Raw genomic sequence first — 17,637 nt, 5'->3', positions numbered from 1 at the left:
AACTGTGGGCAAAATGTGCTCGCATCAAGGCCTCTGGGATCTGGGGTGTGGAATGGGATTTTGAGGCTGTCCAGCAACATATGGAGAACCCGGCGAAAGATATGAGGTAGGGACACCAACCGCCGGCCCCAGTCGACGTCATTCCCGGCCCCGGCGGCGCAGGAGGTCGCGGGTTCAAATCCCCGCTGCACCAGGAACAGGTGGCATAGCCAGCGTGTGAAGAGATGACCGAGATGTGAATACACTGTGGGAGGAGGCATGCATCTGGGCCATTACACTTTCGCAGTCTCGTCCAAGGAGGGTAGGACTAATGATGAAGATGATTGTACATATCCTTTACTCCCAGCCAAATGGGGGCAGGTGGGGGAGGGAATTTTGGACTTGCATCACAAAGATGGTTTGGCACACCTTAGAAGCTTAATCTACCGCAGTTGGAAATGGGATAAACAGCCAGTGGACTTGCATCTGAAATGCGATAATTCCTGATAATTATCAGTATCTGTGTGTGTGTGTGTTTGTGCGTGCGTGCGTGTGCGCACGTGCGTGTATATGTGTGTATCCACAATTCTGCCTTTAAACACTGTACACACTTTGGCCAGTTTTAAATCTATGCAGCAGATTTGGGTCACATGTACTTTGAGTCGAATGTTCTCAATTAGAGTTGATTTACAATGGAAATGTGAAAAGGCTGCTGTGTATTCATGGCCATAAATGACTTTATGATGCATGCAATCATGCGCACGGCTTTAGCCAGAGGTTAGCATATATGTAGCTTTGTAGCCTATTAGCTATGCTTGCAGCAAAAGACAGCAGGAATTCACATAAGGTGAATATTTATTTATTTATTCGTTCATTTTTTATTTATTGACTTATTTCATTCATTTATTTATTTTTGTAGCAGCAACTGTGCAGTTACCTATAGAATGAATATCTTTGTTGCTCTTTTTTTTCCTTTTTGGTTTCAGTTCAGAGGGTTAAGAATGGGATATATACGAGTACCTCTCACTGACAACAACTGCTAGCCTGCGGGCACCTGGTGAATCAGTGGGAAGAACTAACGTAGCAATACCTACAGAAGCACTGATTAACCAGGCCCACCCTACCTACACTTTAAATAGCATAGCATGCAGCGTATGGCCATAGTATATTGTATTTTTGTTTATTAATTTGTTTATATATTTGTTTTGTTTCATACTGTGTTTTGTTGGTCTTCTGTGAAGACAGTTAGGCATTAAGCTGAATTAATGTCTGCTGGGTTGTATGCATTTTAATCATTTCATGGCACAATGAAGAGTCCAGTCTGTCCTTATTTATTAAGAATTGCAAACAAGCAATAGCAACAGTCATAAGTGTTGAGTATAATATTCGAGTTCTAAAGTCCTTAAGCAATTGGGTAAATACACATAATCTACTGTTTTGATTGTGCTTATACTATAGTGTGCAGTATATATTTTTCATTAGATGTGTTTTATTTTACATAACTATGGATTTGTGGATACTTCAGTTAAGAACATGATGCCACAACAGTCCTGAGTTTATGCTGTTACTGTAATTGGAGTTGACTGTATAAATACACACACACACGCACGTGCATGTGCACACATGCACACACACACACTTGCATTTTTGATAACACTTTAGAAGGAGATATGGTTATAAATGTGGAACAAGGCATTAAGTGCTGTAAATATCACAGATGTAGTTCAATCACACCATTTACAAATCTCACAAAGCCCTTTCAAGCAAAGCTCCCATGAGAGCATGGAGAAGACCTTGAGCGGTTTTGTGGTGTTCAGCCTTGCCAAAGACATGCTGACAGGTGATACTGGAATTGCTTTATCTCCCCGGTCCACTCCACAGTTGCACTCCACACCAGCTGGCCCTGCTAAGACCTCACAAGCAAATAAAATGTTCTAAAGCACACATCTGTGATAAGACAGACTTACAGGGGTGAGTGATGAGTACACACTGACCATACAGCCACTGATGGAATTCATGATGCCACAAAGCACACACATGCACACGCACACACATACACACATACATACGCACACACACATGCACACACAAACACAATAAATATTTGTGTCTATAGCAAAAAAAAAAAAAAATTGCACTTTAAATTCAAATTCAAACTTAGGGTTCGGGAAACAAAGAGCATACATAAAATAATTTTTTCAGGTAGGAGGTGTGTTCCGAATAAGGTGTCGACTCGATATTGCATTTAACTCAGGAACATCACACCTATTTTTTTCATCAGTTAGTCATAGCCAGGATACTGGCTGTCCAACATCATTATCAGAGTGCGGTTATATTGGGTTTAGCGTCGGAGTATTAGCGCGCCTGTAAATGTGCTCATTGGCTTTGGTGTAGCGGCATTCAGCCCCTGTAAAGCAGACACGCAGCGAGACAAACCGCCGGTAAAAGCCTCTGGAGTGCGGCGAGCCTGCAGTGCCACGCCTTACAACAGCGGAGAGCTGTCGGCTCTGAGAGGGGAGGCGTTTAAGGGGCCCGTCTCGCGCGCGGCGGGCTTCCCGCTCGGTTGCCACGGCGCCTCCCGGCTGTCATGTTACCCTTTCGCTGCGCCGCGGCAGGGTTGGAGCAGACGGGCGCGGGGTGGGGAGGCGGGTGTGGGGGGGTGTGGCGGGGGGGCGCAGGGCGCTAACGTGAAGCGCCCTCCCGGCGGGACGCCCTGTTTTACATCTTCAAAAGGACGCGGAGCGCGAGGCGCAATTCGGTGTGACAGGCCTGCTCCGTGGCGGAGGGAGACGGGAGCTCCACCGCGCGTGACGTCCTCGCGCTGTCGCGGGCCACGTGTTTACTCGCTCTTCGCTCGCTTCCCCGGGAAGGGGGAAGGCACATTCGGCGGCAGATGGAGCGCTTGCCTGCAGACACGGGGTGTTCATTTGGAGGGCTGCGACTGTTGCTCATATCAGGCCAACTATTTCACTGGCAACCGGCGCGCGCTTCGGTGCTAGCAACTTGCCGGTCGTCACTTGACCGTTTCAAATTTTCGCCTTAAAGAAACAAGAAACAAGTGTTAAAAAAAATAAAAATTATAATAAATGTTACCGTAAACTATGAACCGGGAATTGCAGAATGATTCAAGCTCAAAGGGAAGAGGCTTTCTTTGTGATTGTTATAGCTGGACCAGATCCACTGTAAACAGAACAAAGTCGACACCTGGTTGGAAGCAAAAGAAAAGGTTTTGTTCACAAAAGCTACTGAGGGTATACAAACAAACACAAGCCCAATGGGTGGGCGCAAAACAAAAATAGAGAGAGAGAGAGAGAGAGAGAGAGAGAGAGAGACAGCCCCAGAACTTCTCCAGCCATGCTCCTTATAATGCCAGCTTCTCCTGAGGAAGTCTTCACCTCAGCCTCCAACAGGTGTGCCAAATTCTGAAACATGACACTCATGCAGACCAGCGCCCCCCACCGAGTGCAGAGGGAAATAACAATTATGATTGTATATCTCACCCTGCATGCACTGGGGTGAGATATACTTTTTTTAAAAACATTTTACCAGATTCATTTTTTGAATTACGGAGCATTAGAATGCTTGACTGTTCCCTATTATTGATCGCATAATACAAAAGCTGATAGCGGGCCGGGCCGATGCAATCCGCCGCCAATGCAGACCGCCGCCTGCAGACATCTGAAATCGCGAAAGCTGCGCGCGTGTGTGTCTGGGCAGCACTGGATGCGCCGATAAGAGGAGAGAAGACTGAGAAATTGCTGTTTGATGGAAAGCAGAGGTCAGGGACCCCGCTGGAAAGGGATAGGAGGATGTGTGTGGAACCATGCCCCCCCCCCCCCGGGTGAGCACACGCTCCCAGACCCCCTCACACCCTGTGACTGCGGCTCCCGACCGTCCGCCCCCGCACGCGCGGAGAGAGCCGCCGACCGGAATCGCGCGTGCTCGCGGATCGTAAATTCTCATTAGGACGGCTAATAATCACAGGCCCGGATGGACAGGCGTGTAAATAGCGAGTCCTCAGGGCTCGGCCTTTAGGAGGCATCGATTCCGGCGGCCCGAGTCTTCAGCGCTATAAATTCTCCGTTCTCTCCCTGCCATTTGGTTGCGGTGAAAAAAAAAAAAAAAAAACGGATTTACAGCCGGAGCGGCTTGATTTTTATCGCGGCCCTTGTTTTCGTGCGTACCCGTGAGACCCGGCTTTAAGTGCTGCGGGAGACGGGCTGAGACGCTGGAGGTCGGAGGGAGGAGATAGCGCTTCGCTCCGCGGTCCGCGGTCCACCTCCGGTCGCCAAACAGCTTTGCTCGTCCTGCGGCGGTGTTCCTACAGGGAGCCATTGGCAGAACTCGCTGCAGGAGCTAGTTTGCTCTACCTGTTGTGCTTAATGCAAAATACCGAGGTCAATGTGGGTTTGGTCAATATGCCTTGCACAGAGGGATCTCTGCAGGAACAGGAAGAAGGGGCAGAGGGAGAGAGGGGAGGAACTGGAGGGGAGACAAGAGGAAGAGGGAGAGAAGTGAGCAGATTAAAGGGAGAACTGAAGGACGGGAGGAAAGGATGAGAGCAGATAACTGAGACGCAGAGAAGAGCAAATTCTACAGAAGGGCAGGTACTGGATGCAGGGTCCCCCGAATTTGTTTCTTTATGAATGTAGTTGAGGAGGAGATGTTCTTATGTTCTTAGGAGGGTTCTTATCCCTCAATCAATCGCAAATAACGGCAGACAATAATTCAGCGTCACAAGCATTTTTTGCTTTCTTTAAGAAGTCCGTACACGTTAATGCTTTCAGTCGTTCAGCATTTCCATTTTAGAATGTAAACCCATTCCTCAGAGTTCAGAGTTGCACGGTGCTGTTAAGATTAAATTTGGGTTTTGTCGTTAAGGGCCAACCAGGAAGTGGAAGCGTCCCGCTGACAATGTGAAGAGGAAGGGAAGCTCCCAGCGAGCTTGTGGCAGATTGATCGCACCTGACCGCTGCTGTGAACAGTCTCGGTTTAAGGACTGCTGGGACCCTGCACTCAGCCACTCATTAAAACTCATTAAAGCAGACTGGAAGCTAAACATCTGGGACTGTGAAATCTGGAAATAGATCACCGCTCCCAAATGAAATAGGGAGGTCTGGAACGACTTCACTGACTTCACTCCCTATCTCTCTCTCTTTCTGTGTCTCTCTTTCTCCCTGTTTCTCACTCTCTCATATATATATATATATATATACATAAATAGAAATATATATATATATATCTTTGCACTCAAAAAGAGCACATCCTTTTCTCACACCTTCATATCAACTCTATTATGTTCTTTTCTATCTTTCTCTCTTCCTGAAATGAGTCAAACAATCAGCACTGCTGCCTACAGCTCATCTTGGTGCAGTGCCAAATTGCTCTTTAGTCAGTGTCTTGGAGAGGATGCAGAAGCTACAGTGGGAGGCAGTCTAGGCCTCTTCCAGTGGTTTGTTTCCAGAAAAAGACCTTACATCAGCAGTCCATAAACAGGTAATCCTTCTCTCTCTCCATTTATCTTGCAGGTCTGGATGCATTCCCCTTGATGGTGGCACTTGTATTAACTTTCCCTATCTCTAGTTCTAGTGGTGTTGGCTTACCATGTGAAATTCACTTTTGTCGGTCTGGCTAAACGTGTCTGCCAAATGATTAAATTGTAAATTGCAATTCATTACGTTTCCATCACTCCGTGACATACAAACTGCACAATATTCAAAGGCCAGTCACATCATTAAGGTATAAATAATATAACTGAGCACTTATTTGGCAGGACGGTTGAGGGTCAATTTGGAAAGAATCATTATTTCTATTTAGGGCTGCATGTTGACCACAGTAATATGTGTTCAGGGCGCCATTCTGGGTGTTTAAAGTGTCACTCATTCCTGGTGTTTAAAGTGGTATTCTGGTTGTGCAAACCACCATGCAGGGTTTTTATAGCTCCATTCTGGGTGTTTAAAGCACCATCCTGGGTTTTTAAAGCTCCATTCTGGGTGTTTAAAGCACCATCCTGGGTTTTTGAAGTGCAATTCTGGGTGTTTAAAGCATCACTCTGGATGTTTAAAGTGCTATACTTGGTGTTCAGTGTGACATTCTACAAGCAACAGCAGGAATTTGCTATTCAATTTTTTGAATGATGCCATCTAACACTTACTTACATAAGATGAATGGATATGTACAGCCTCAGATTTTGGACAAAGTTAAAAAGAAGACAAATTTTAACAGTAACAGGTTTTGTTACATGACTGCAGTGAAACATGTTTTGAGAAAACCATATGCATACACATACTCAAACAATTGGACAGACACGCACCACACACACATCCATTCATGTATGCACACATACATGCATCACCATGATTCTTCATCAAGCACTTATAAGGGCCAGTCAGTTGATCTTTAAGCGCTCAGTGAACCAAATCAGCCATTTAAATATTAGGAATCTTGAGATAAATGTGCAATAATACCAATCGTTTTGCATTGCATACTGAAAGCTAATTTAACTGTATGCCTTAACACATACATCAAATTGTTTGTAATACTGGACGGCTTTTCACATAAGGTATGAGGCAATATAGCGCCATCTTTTGGCAGAACAAGAAATAGACCACACTCCAGTGCCTTTTAATGGAGGTCCCTTTCCCACTGCACATTAAACTCTTGGAACATCAGAAATGCAGTTACTGGCTTTCAAATCACCCTGAATCCTGGCAGCAAAATGAGAAGGAGAGGGAATGACCGACAGAATCCTCCGGCATTAAAAGGTTAGTCTGCACTACCGCACAGCGGACATGTATGATGTGATAACACAAATACCATGATGTGGCACAATCGCATGTTCCTCCGTTCATGGACCAAAAAAAAACAAGGGAAAGGGGTAGCTGCAGCATTTTAATAGGGCGCGAGCGGTGCTAAAACCGGCAATATTTCCCCCCCGTAAACGGAATGAGAAAACTGCATAATTCTGCACTTTTGTGGGTCTCTCACTGCCGGTAAGGGAAGAGACTCGGGCCATTCAGCACCCCTGTCTGCCCCGTAGCACGACCGCGTGTCAGGTTTTAAGAGCTAAAGCGCGGATCACACTCAATCAAAATCTTATCACCGCGCTGCACACTCTTTACCCAGGGTCTTATTTTTCTACGGCGGGCAAAAACCATCTGTATCCAGACATTTCCAAAAAAATGCGATCGCTGTAGGGACAGGTAGCTGCATTTCATGAGAAGGCGGGCTCGAATTTTTGAAGTTATCCTATGCCCAGAGATCATTAACTCAACATTCAATTAAAGCTACTGGCAAACAGGCAGGGTAAAAAAAAAAGAGGGGAAAATGCATAAAAAATAATAGGCCTGATTCCCACAGCATTTTGTAGCTTTCAGTGATTTTAATAAGCGGCAAATTAATCACCCGTGAGAAACTACAAAGTCAAGTTTAATATGCGGATCAAGGGTGGTGATATTTGGGTCCTGTGCTGCTTAGCTCAATAAAATAGACCCAAGTGACTTTTAATTTCCTGTGTTCATCTTGTTATCGTTAATTGTTCAGGGACAAATGAGGGTTGCCGGCACCTAACGACTGTTTGTGTGACAGCCCCGAAACCAGCTGCTGATGGTCCCGCCAAGTGGAGATGAAAATCTATGGTTGAGAGTTAAAAATAAACGAATAAAAATCAGGAGTAAAGCTGATTGTTAGAATGATAATTCCATTAATTTCTCTCAATAATTTCTCTCTTCTGAGACAAGTTGCATTATGCCCAGCCTTAGAATTCACCTTTCAGAGTGAACCTGTTGCCCTTGCAGAGAAAGTTATTTATTTGCTAATCAATGGCTTGGATCTGTTGCTGGATTGCACGCGCGGCTAGGATCGATGAGACCTGGCCTCCCACAATGCTGTGTTGCGGCGGTCGGTCGGAGTATGTGGGGGAATGGGGGGTGGGGGGTAGAGGAAAGGTCACTGAATCTCAGGGAAGTGACCCGCAGCTAGAGAGGTCTGTCTCGAGCTGGTGACTGAAAATGACCTAAAGTGGCTATATTTATGGACAGACTCTTTGCATTAGGAATCCGCAGCATGTGGGGCATAAAGAGCCTCATTTGTTAACAGTATTGACCTGGTCTCGGCTGCACTCTATTGGCTGAGGGAGATGGATCATTGTTCAGCAGAACATTCGGTGGCACAATGTACCTTTTGTGTCCTGCTTAGAATATTACAGTATTGTCATAGTGAAAGAAAATCACTATTGTATATTACTTTGCGTTTCCATTTTTTGTCTGGAATGCTAATCTAGCCGAGGCCTGTAATGTGGTGCAATCACCACGGCGCGAATCGTTTAAGTCTGAATGGCAGAAATTAGCGAGAACGCTATCTCCAGAAAGAACATCAGAAAGAGTCATTACATGTGTGGGTGCTGCTCACACATGGAGATTTATTGGTGTGTTCTCACTTGGTTAGTCCAAACGCATTTCCAGGAGCCTGTCATTTGTAACTGTGAACGGGGCCATTATATGGAGATGTAAATGCATTCTGATTGATTTGAGGTTCTGGCGTCTGTGGAGGTGGAGCAGTGCGCCCCCTGCAGGAACAGGAAGTTTGTGCTTTTCCAAAGGGAATCTCTTGAGTTCCTCCCCAGTGGGCTGTATCTGCCACACACAAGCGCATTGACGTCAGCCTTCCCCAGGAGCAGCCTCCGGCCCACTCCCCATGGCACCCCCACCCTGCTTACGAGTGAATCCTCCCCCTTCTTCCTCTATGGCAGTGATAACTAACCCTGTTCCTGGAGATCTACCATGCTGTAGGGTTTTCACTCTAATCCCAACAAAGTACACACCATTCAACAGCTAGAGATCTTGTTGAGCTGCTAATTAGTAGAGTCAGGTGTGCCAAATTAGGGTTGAAATGAAAATCTACAGGATGGTAGATCTCCAGGAACAGGGTTGGTTACCACTGTTCTATGGCAACAGCTGTGGGGAAGAAGAGAACCTCTCCTAGGAGGAACTGCACCCTAGAGTCAGGTGCACCCTAGGTCACTGCACCGTATTCAACCGGCTAATTCTCGCAGATAAACATCTGTGTCAGCCACTTCCTGTTTTAAGTTGATTTTTTCCCCAATGTGAAGCAAGCTGGCTAGGTCCACATATCAATTGCACATACAGTATAGCTAGCTATTTAACTTGGGTAGCATGCTTGTTTTCATTGCATTTTACCAAAAACAACACTGCAAATTGATTCTTAGCTGATAACCCATACTTCCTTGTTTATCTAAAGTTAGCTACTTGGAATCATGTACCGTAACAGCTATATTGGTAAGATATCTTAAAACTATGTCTCTTCAACTATGTTGTGTTGATAGGATTTACAAACCAAGCAAAATATCTGACTGTTTTAAAGACAAAATTGTCTTGTATTTCTTCAGACGGTAGACACACTGCTTTGCCTAACAGACATGTCATATGCGAAGACTTGACAGGGAATATTTCTGTATAGGAGACCTATATGTGAACGGGGGAAACCGCAACCTAACCTGGTTAACTGAACTCGGCAAAGTTGAGGATTCCATGTGTCAAATGGGCTTCTTTTGAGGGAAAAAGTTCAAAGAGGGAAAGGGCTCGCCACAGGGTGGCCTCACCCCCAAAGATCCGCTGTCCCCACAGTCACCCCCGACCCCCCCTCCTGCAGTCACCCTCTGCAGGCACTTTTTAATGCTCGCCAAAGGACAAAGGATACAAGTCTGTTGAGAGAGATGGGAGAAGAGAGAAAAAAATGTTTCCTTACAGCCACAAGCCTCCCACTGATAGTTGGTATTTAAGGAGGAGAGCTTTGTCAGATTGCTTTCTCACTGCGCAGACCACCAGAAGAAATTTTTTCCAGCACTTCTGTCTGGAGTGAATTGCATGTTGCATAGAAGGGCTGTCCAATTAGAGGCTCCCATTTTGGCCAGCCGTGTCGGACCCGGTCCTCTGTGAAATGTACTATTCCATCTCATATTGGAGGCCCCTGTTGCCGGGCACCCAATCTCTCCAGTGCAGATTGAAGCGATGTCACCGTAAGCAGGGAAATAGTGTTTGCTGTGATAAATAAATGTTTCTTTTTGTTTCTACACCAGCTGTGCAAATTGATGTCGGCCCTGTCAAACGTCTGGAAGGAGAGGGCCACTCTGGAGAGGGAGGTTGAAGGCATGGACTTTCTTTTGTGACTTGAAGGGGTTTTTTTGTTGTTGTTTGTTTCACAACAGCTTCAAGACAAACCTTTTGTTTTTTCTTTTGTTTTGTTCAATACAACACCCTGCAAGTTCCAGATGAAACACCAGATGATTCACATCTCTTAGCGTGGCTGTTTACGATGAATCCGTTTGAATTCTCTCAACTGCAGATATCTCCAGATATATTGTAAACACGTCTCTCTGCAATTCATTATTCATCGGTTGTTATTTTGAGAAAGTGCATCTCATAAAAAATATGAAAGTGGTCAGAATTAATTTTAGCCCGTTGAATGAAGGAGAAACAGTGGTCACATGCATTAAGTAGAGCCTTCCAAAACAAACCATGTTCAAAGGTAAATGTTGTCAGAAAACATACATGGTTTTTAATTTAAAATAATACGTCTTAGGCAAAACCACAGAGAAAGGGTTTTCTTTGCTTGTTGAGAAATGATGACATTCAAACACATTCAGTAATGCTGCTATGGGCTGCATGCTTATAAATAGATCCTCTGCAGCACACACTTCCCAAATACTTCAGTCTGGTTTCCTGTCAGCTCATTTCCTAAAACATTAAATTCTGCATTAGAGAATTTCAGCGTTATTTTATCTTCTTCCTCGCGTTGACTGTCACAACACATTATTGCAATGGCGTCTGCGGCAGGCAGTGCTTCATATCAATTTTACCCCTCAGAATAACTTTCAACAGAAAAACTGCAATTGGAACGCAATAAAGTAGTGTTTGTCCTGAGCTGCACAAAAACGGGCTTGTATTAGCACGGTTCAGCATTTAGCAGATGCTCTTATCCAGAATGACTCGCGCAGATTAAATTTTTACATACAATCTGTTGAAAAAGCTGGACTCATTTCCCGCACTGCTCAAGGGTATAATGGCAGCACACCAGCTGGGAATCCAACCCACAACCTTTCAATGGGCAGCCCGTTCTCTAGTCATGGTACTACACGGCCTTCATTGTAATGAATGTAACCTGTGCGTCGTAACTTAGGAGTAAGATGCGTCCACGGTCTTCAAGGAGGCTCAAGTCATTGCTGCCATGGAAACAGACTCCGGACCCCTCTGCTGTCCAGAATTATCGGCTCTCTTCGCCCCTTCCTCTCCAAAACCCCCAGAGCGCGCAGCGTCTAAAAAGCTCTCCCACCTCTCACGGAGCGACCTTCTTGACCCCTTCCAGTCAGGGTTCATGGCTGGTAGCTCCACTGAGACTGCCCAGCTCTCCATCACTGAAGCAGCTCAGCCAGCTTAAGAATCGTCCCTCACCTCCTTGTCAATCCCACTGGGCCTTCCTTCAGCTTTCGATGCCACAGCTGTCCTTCGGTTTTTGGGGGCCCAAGGAAAAAAAAAACATTTGGGGGGGGGGGGGCCCTCTAAAACATTGGCACCCTCTGAGTCATCTGTTTGGGAACCAATGTCAAAAGAAGACAAGAAGGCAGGGCCCTAGGCGAGAAGGCGGGGTTCTTGGCAAGAAGGGGTGGCCCTAGATGAGAAGGAGGGGCCTTGAGTAAGAAGGCAGGGCCCTAGGCAAGAAGACAGGGCCCTAGGTGAGAAGGAGGGGCCTTAGGCAAGAAGGCAGAGCCCAAGGCACAGTGCCTGATCTGCCTAGTGGGAGGGAGGGACGGCTCTGGCCACGGACCAGCAGCTCCTCCTCTCCACCCAGACCACACTTGAGATCTCAGGCATTGCTCTAAAGAGTGGTGAATTCTACATCCTCGTATGGTCCTTCAGGGTTTCCTGCGATGGTGGCATATGCGGCACCCATAATTCCCTATGAGTTTCCCCCACGGCTCTGTACTTAGACTGCTCTTCCTTTTCAATTCCTGCCATGGTTTCTCAGCCACCAGTACACTTTTCGCCGAACGTTTCCTCTCTTTTCCTCTGTCTGACACGCAGGTCTCATTACGCAGCTCAGCTTGCCTGACTGGCATCTCGTGTCGGGTGGCAGGCTGTCACCCGAACCTCACCCCGGTGAAAACGGAAGCGCTTTTAATTTCCTCTAAGCCCTCAGCCCGGCAGGACCCCCTCCCTCGGCCGTGATGCTACAGGAGAGCTGAGTCATAGCACGTCCTCACTAAAAAGCCTAAGGGCAATCCCAGATAACTGACTCCAATATACTGCCGGTGAGTTCCTCCAACACACCTCGGCCAGATCTCTTTGTTCCACAACCTCAGGGTAACTGACTACCCCCCCCCCCCCCCACCTCCCTTCCCCCAATCACTCCTTTCAGTCACTACTATGCTGGTTTGTATTAGCCCAACAATTGCTATTCCCATGTTGGTCAGAACAGCAGAATCATTGTCCATTTTCAGGCACAAACTGAATACCAAACTCTTCAGATTCCAAATACTCATACTGTTTGTAATAGTTCAGGTTATGATATCCTTTATGGTATTATACTTTGCTACTCAGAGCTAGTCATTTATATAATCTATATATATATTAATGGTTAGTATTTTGATTGTTTCTTAGCAAAGTTCATTTTAATTGGGGCTGTATTGATGTTACATATATACTAGCTGGTCTGGGAGTATTGTTAACTTAATCTGGCACTATTATCTGTGCAAATAAGGTGAATGCACTTATGTTTCTAGAGAGAATAGAGTGCCTACTAAATAAATGTAATGTAACTCGATGTAAAAATAAAGAATTTCATTATTAAATTAGTTTGGTTATATTGTATTATGTCAGTAAATGTGGACCAGTTGCTCAAATGTTAAGACATGTCACTAGTGGTTCAGTGTCAGGTAGGTTCAATATTAAACCAGATTCAACCAGAATGCCACAGTAATGGCTGGCAGCAATGATCCAACATTTTTTTCATACGTGGTTTACTGTTTGTGGTTTACTCTTTGGCAAGCAGCATGTAACCGACTCTTCTTTGGGCTGTACTGAAGAGGCAACATAGGTCATTATAGACAGATGCTGATAGCTAATCCAATAATTCTGTGGTTTTAAGGGATCCACACTAATTGATGATATAGTTGGTTTATTACAGAGTTGGCCTATGATTGGCATACCTGCCAATAGTCAGCTTTGGACCAAACAGGACACATCTCAGCAAAGTTAACTGCAGTATAATTACCACGTTCACTTTTGCCATGATATACCAAATAATAATATTGCCAGTAATATAATTAATAAAGGACCAGTGATTGATTAGCTTTAAAAAGTTTTAGTTAATTATCAAAGTAATCAATTAATGAATACTTTGACCACAGGTATAACTGCTGATGCTCTTGTTATCATTATTATATCTAAGTGTTATCAGGAGACTATTTAGAAAGGGCTACAGAAACAAGCGTCACTTCCCCTTAATGAATACTAAATACAGTTGGAGCAGAAAATGCATATCATTAACTCAGAAGAGCCTTCGTTTTTTTTTTTTTTACAAAGAACAGAATCATAAAGGGGTTTAAAAATTGCTATGCTCTTTGGTGCAATTTGTCAGTTCAATTTACATCATTAAACATTAATCTTGGCAATGAAGCATGTGCTTGTCTCAACAAAGGGAGAAGGTCCTCGGAGCGCGGGAGCGCTGTCAAATGGTGGGTGTGGGAAGAGAGGCCGCATCAAAGCGGATGCGTCCCTGCTGCCGCGGCGACGGTTTCTACGGCGCCTCGTACCCGGCGGCGCGGGCCACGCGCGGGGGGAATCGACCGCCGTCTCCGTCCTCCTGGAGGACCTGGCGGCGCAGGGCCCTCCCCCCTCTCTCTCTGGCACGGGCCGTCCCGCCGGGCGTACCCCCCTCTCAGGGGCGCGGTTACGGCGATGTCCCGTAACTCCCCCAACCCCCCCGCCCCCCCCCCCACGTTTCCCGCTCGCCGTCTAAGCCGGCCCATCAGCCGCTGACCTGCAGCGCCGGATAATGACGGCTTTTATCGGAGCGATGAAAGACGCTGTTACCCTCGGCGGGACGCTGATCGAAGGGCCGTCCCCGACAGACAGCTTTAAATGTGCAAACATTACCTGGAGTGGGACAGAATGTGTGTATGCATGTGTGTGTGTGCATATTTGTGTGTGCGTGTGTGTGTGTGTGTTTGTAAGTGTGTGTGTGCATATTTGTGTTTGTGTGTGTGTGTACGTTTGTGTGTGTGTGTGTGTGTGTGGAGGGGGGGATTAGACACTTCCCAGAAGTATCGGAATCAAAAGGATTCAGTTAGAAAGCTCATCCTTTTCTATCTTCTAGTTCCTCAGTGCAGTGATACAGACCGCTGAGCACTGTCTCACTGCATCAGCACAGGTGATCAACACTGCATTTAGCTGACACTGTGTTTGCCTGTGCACTCCCAAATGGTTTGTGATCTGTGGCACATATGTTCGCAATACCATGGTGCCAGGAAGACAGCCAGTCAGGTTTTGCACCAAATTATTCATTCCTGTCTTCTACTTCCTACAATCACATATTGGATAATTGCATATGTTCATCGAATTTTGTTACAGTTGGCCTTTCTTTCAACCCACTGATTTACTTCCTAGTCATTTTATGGGCATACTTTGCTTGCATCTCTACGGAATAAGAGCTAAAGCTTATGCAGGTGACATACTGTACATTGAAATATAACAATGTTGCAACATAACATTGATTGTTTTCATGTTTTAATGGCCCTATGGTGTCTGAGCATGTGTGTCTGTGTGTGTGTCACTTCACCTGTCCACATCCTTTCTCTTCCAATTTCCCCCACAATCCCTTTCTCTCTGGGCTGGGCCTTTGTAGCTCCAGCTGCCGTAAACATTTAAACATCAAACGCGGACAACATCTTATGATTTCTTATTTCAGATGTGTTTGTGGGGTAAATATTGAATATGACTAAAGGGACACCAGTGTGGTCAGTCAATATTACCTTGGTCTGGTATTTTGTGATATGGCTGACCGTATGATACCCTGCTGCAGGAACCTGTTTTTCAAACAAAAATCGTCCTTAATTGGTACTTGTACCGCTGAACCGTTCAGTCTTCACATGCTTTCAAACTCAGCTCTGAGTAGCCCTTGGGCTAGGCCCATGGCCAAGCTCCTGTATTGTCTGGGCAGGCAGACCACTTTTTTAAGACCCACTTTAGTTGTATGTGTGTGTGTGTGTTTATTCTTTTTAATGACCCCAGCAAGAGCAAGGGACCCGAATAAGATAGCAAATTTATGTTTTTGGTCTCCTCTGTTTGTTTACTCATAAATGACAAAAGCAAAAGCCTTCAGACTTTCTGACAGCCTAAAAAAATATTGTGGAAACTGCCACGAGGCTGCTCGCTGGAGGACATTTGGACTTTCTCCTCATCATTTATTATTGCCAGCGCTCAGAGGATCTGCACGCTGCTGTGGAGGAAGAGGAGGGTAACATGCGTTTGAGCACTTCCATTTAACATGGATGGAAGCACAGCCTCCCACCACCCTTAGCGCTCGGGCACACCCTCTCCATCAACTACGCGGCGAAAGCAGGAACCATTACAGGCATATCCTGCCCTGCGCGTCTGGGCTTCTGGGAAGCCATGTCAATCACAGGACAAGAGAACAAGGCACTCTGCACATGCCCGGAGACCGGTTATCAAATATTTTGGGATTGCAGCCTCTACAGCAAATAGCTTTGGATGTGTGTGTGTGTGTGTGTGTGTGTGTGTGCATGTGTGTGTGTGTGTGCGTCTGCGTGTACTTTCAAAAAACATGAAAATTACATGTATTCCGAGCAAAGATAATATTATTTTACAATTGCAATGATGCGGGTCGGATAGATAAGATAGATAGATAGATAGAAAGAAGACAAGCAAGAAAAATTCATATTCCCCAGGATTACCAAAAAAAACCCACGGGGTGGGAAAATGCTAATATTTGTTTATTTCGTGTTCATGGAAGGTCGAAACGTGATTGATTCCTTTCATTTGCAGTGATATGTATTGTAATTGTTACTGATGCTGACAGCTGCTACTATGGGGAGCGAGGCGGGGAGTACTGTCGTTGCCATTGTTGCTTTTCCTAATGAGAGGAACCATTTGTAATGTGATTTATTCGTTCTCCAGTTATTAGAGGCTGGCTGCTTTGTGCGTTTCATGTTTTTTTTTTTTTTTTTTCCAGCCGAGATAACGGCCAGGAGCATCAGAGTCTCAAACATTGACAGTTTTTTTTTTTTTTTTTTTTGTCCCGCCTAATAACGATAGCAGATGTAGCATTGTCGGGATGACTCAAGGCTTTCGTAGTATTTTACTGGAGGAAGCCTATTGGTTGGATGCACAACCTCGCGAACGCTCTCTCTCTCTCCCTCTCTCTTGATTTTCTAGTTTTGACAGCTCGTAAACCCCTGAAATCAGGGGACCGCGGTGGATGGGGGAATCATCTTCCTATGTGAGTGGAAGTTCTGGAGGTGTGCTGCTACCTGAGTTGGCCACTGTATAACCGTCGATTGAATGTCAGAGCAGCGGATCAGAAGTGACAGAGACAGAGGTGAAAATAACTTTCTGGTTGACGGTTATGAAGCTTTTCTCATTCTAGAGGTGTTTGTCTTGCTCAGCCTTAATGTGAAGAACCTGGGCAGATATGTCATACAGACTTAGCTGAATTGCATGCAGACCTATCGAACCAGTCTTACCAAATAATAGCTGTGTACTGTAAAACTGAAACAAAAAGACTTACAATGGTGTTGTAGTTAAAAAGTATCTCGTTGGTAATTTGGAATTTGGTGAAATATGCTCTTTGGGCTTGGAGTGAAAAGCTCAAAGACCAGAGAGACCAAAATTACACTTACTTTATCTGTCGAACACACTGTAACAGAAAGACGACATCCCCCTTGCATGAGTGCTTTCTACCTTTGATTTTCTGTGGTCACTGTGTATAAAAGACAAACCATGCTGATGCTCAACAAATTAAACTGGTTTTAAAATCTGACATTTAAAGTAGGGCCTACTAGTAAATGTGCTTTGCTTTAAAGGGACAGACTTCAAATAGAAACAAAAAATAAATGCAAAGTAAAATACGGTAAGCCTTTTAAACCAAACAGTTTGGTTTATAACATCAAACTTCCATACAGCTTATCTAAAACGTCTTGCAGTTGATTTCTGTACTTCATGAAATGGCTCTTTGGTTGGATTTCGGGGGTAGAGCAATCAGCAAATTTGGCATATACATTTTCATACAACGGCAAGGCCAGCCTGATGGTGTTCTGAAAGGCATGTGCATGATTATCCCTGTAGGTATATAGTGCAATGACAAGCATGAATATGCAGGTTAAGATTTCTTTCTTTTTGTTTTTTGTGTGTACAATTGTTACATTACATGGATGAAGTTCTTGGTGAAGACAAAGTGAAAACACAGCCTTCTGAAATAGTGCTTAAGGTATGAATGTGCATAGCCCTACCACATGTTTTTTCTTTCTTTCTTTCTTTCAAGCAATGTCAAGTAGAAATAGGGAACAGATTAGACAACAACAAACTGATGTACAGTCTCGTCTGTAGTCCACAGACTTATTTCCGT

This window comes from Anguilla rostrata, chromosome 5, assembly GCF_018555375.3.
Source record: "Anguilla rostrata isolate EN2019 chromosome 5, ASM1855537v3, whole genome shotgun sequence".
Lineage (NCBI taxonomy): Eukaryota > Metazoa > Chordata > Actinopteri > Anguilliformes > Anguillidae > Anguilla > Anguilla rostrata.
This window is presented reverse-complemented; position numbering follows the sequence as displayed.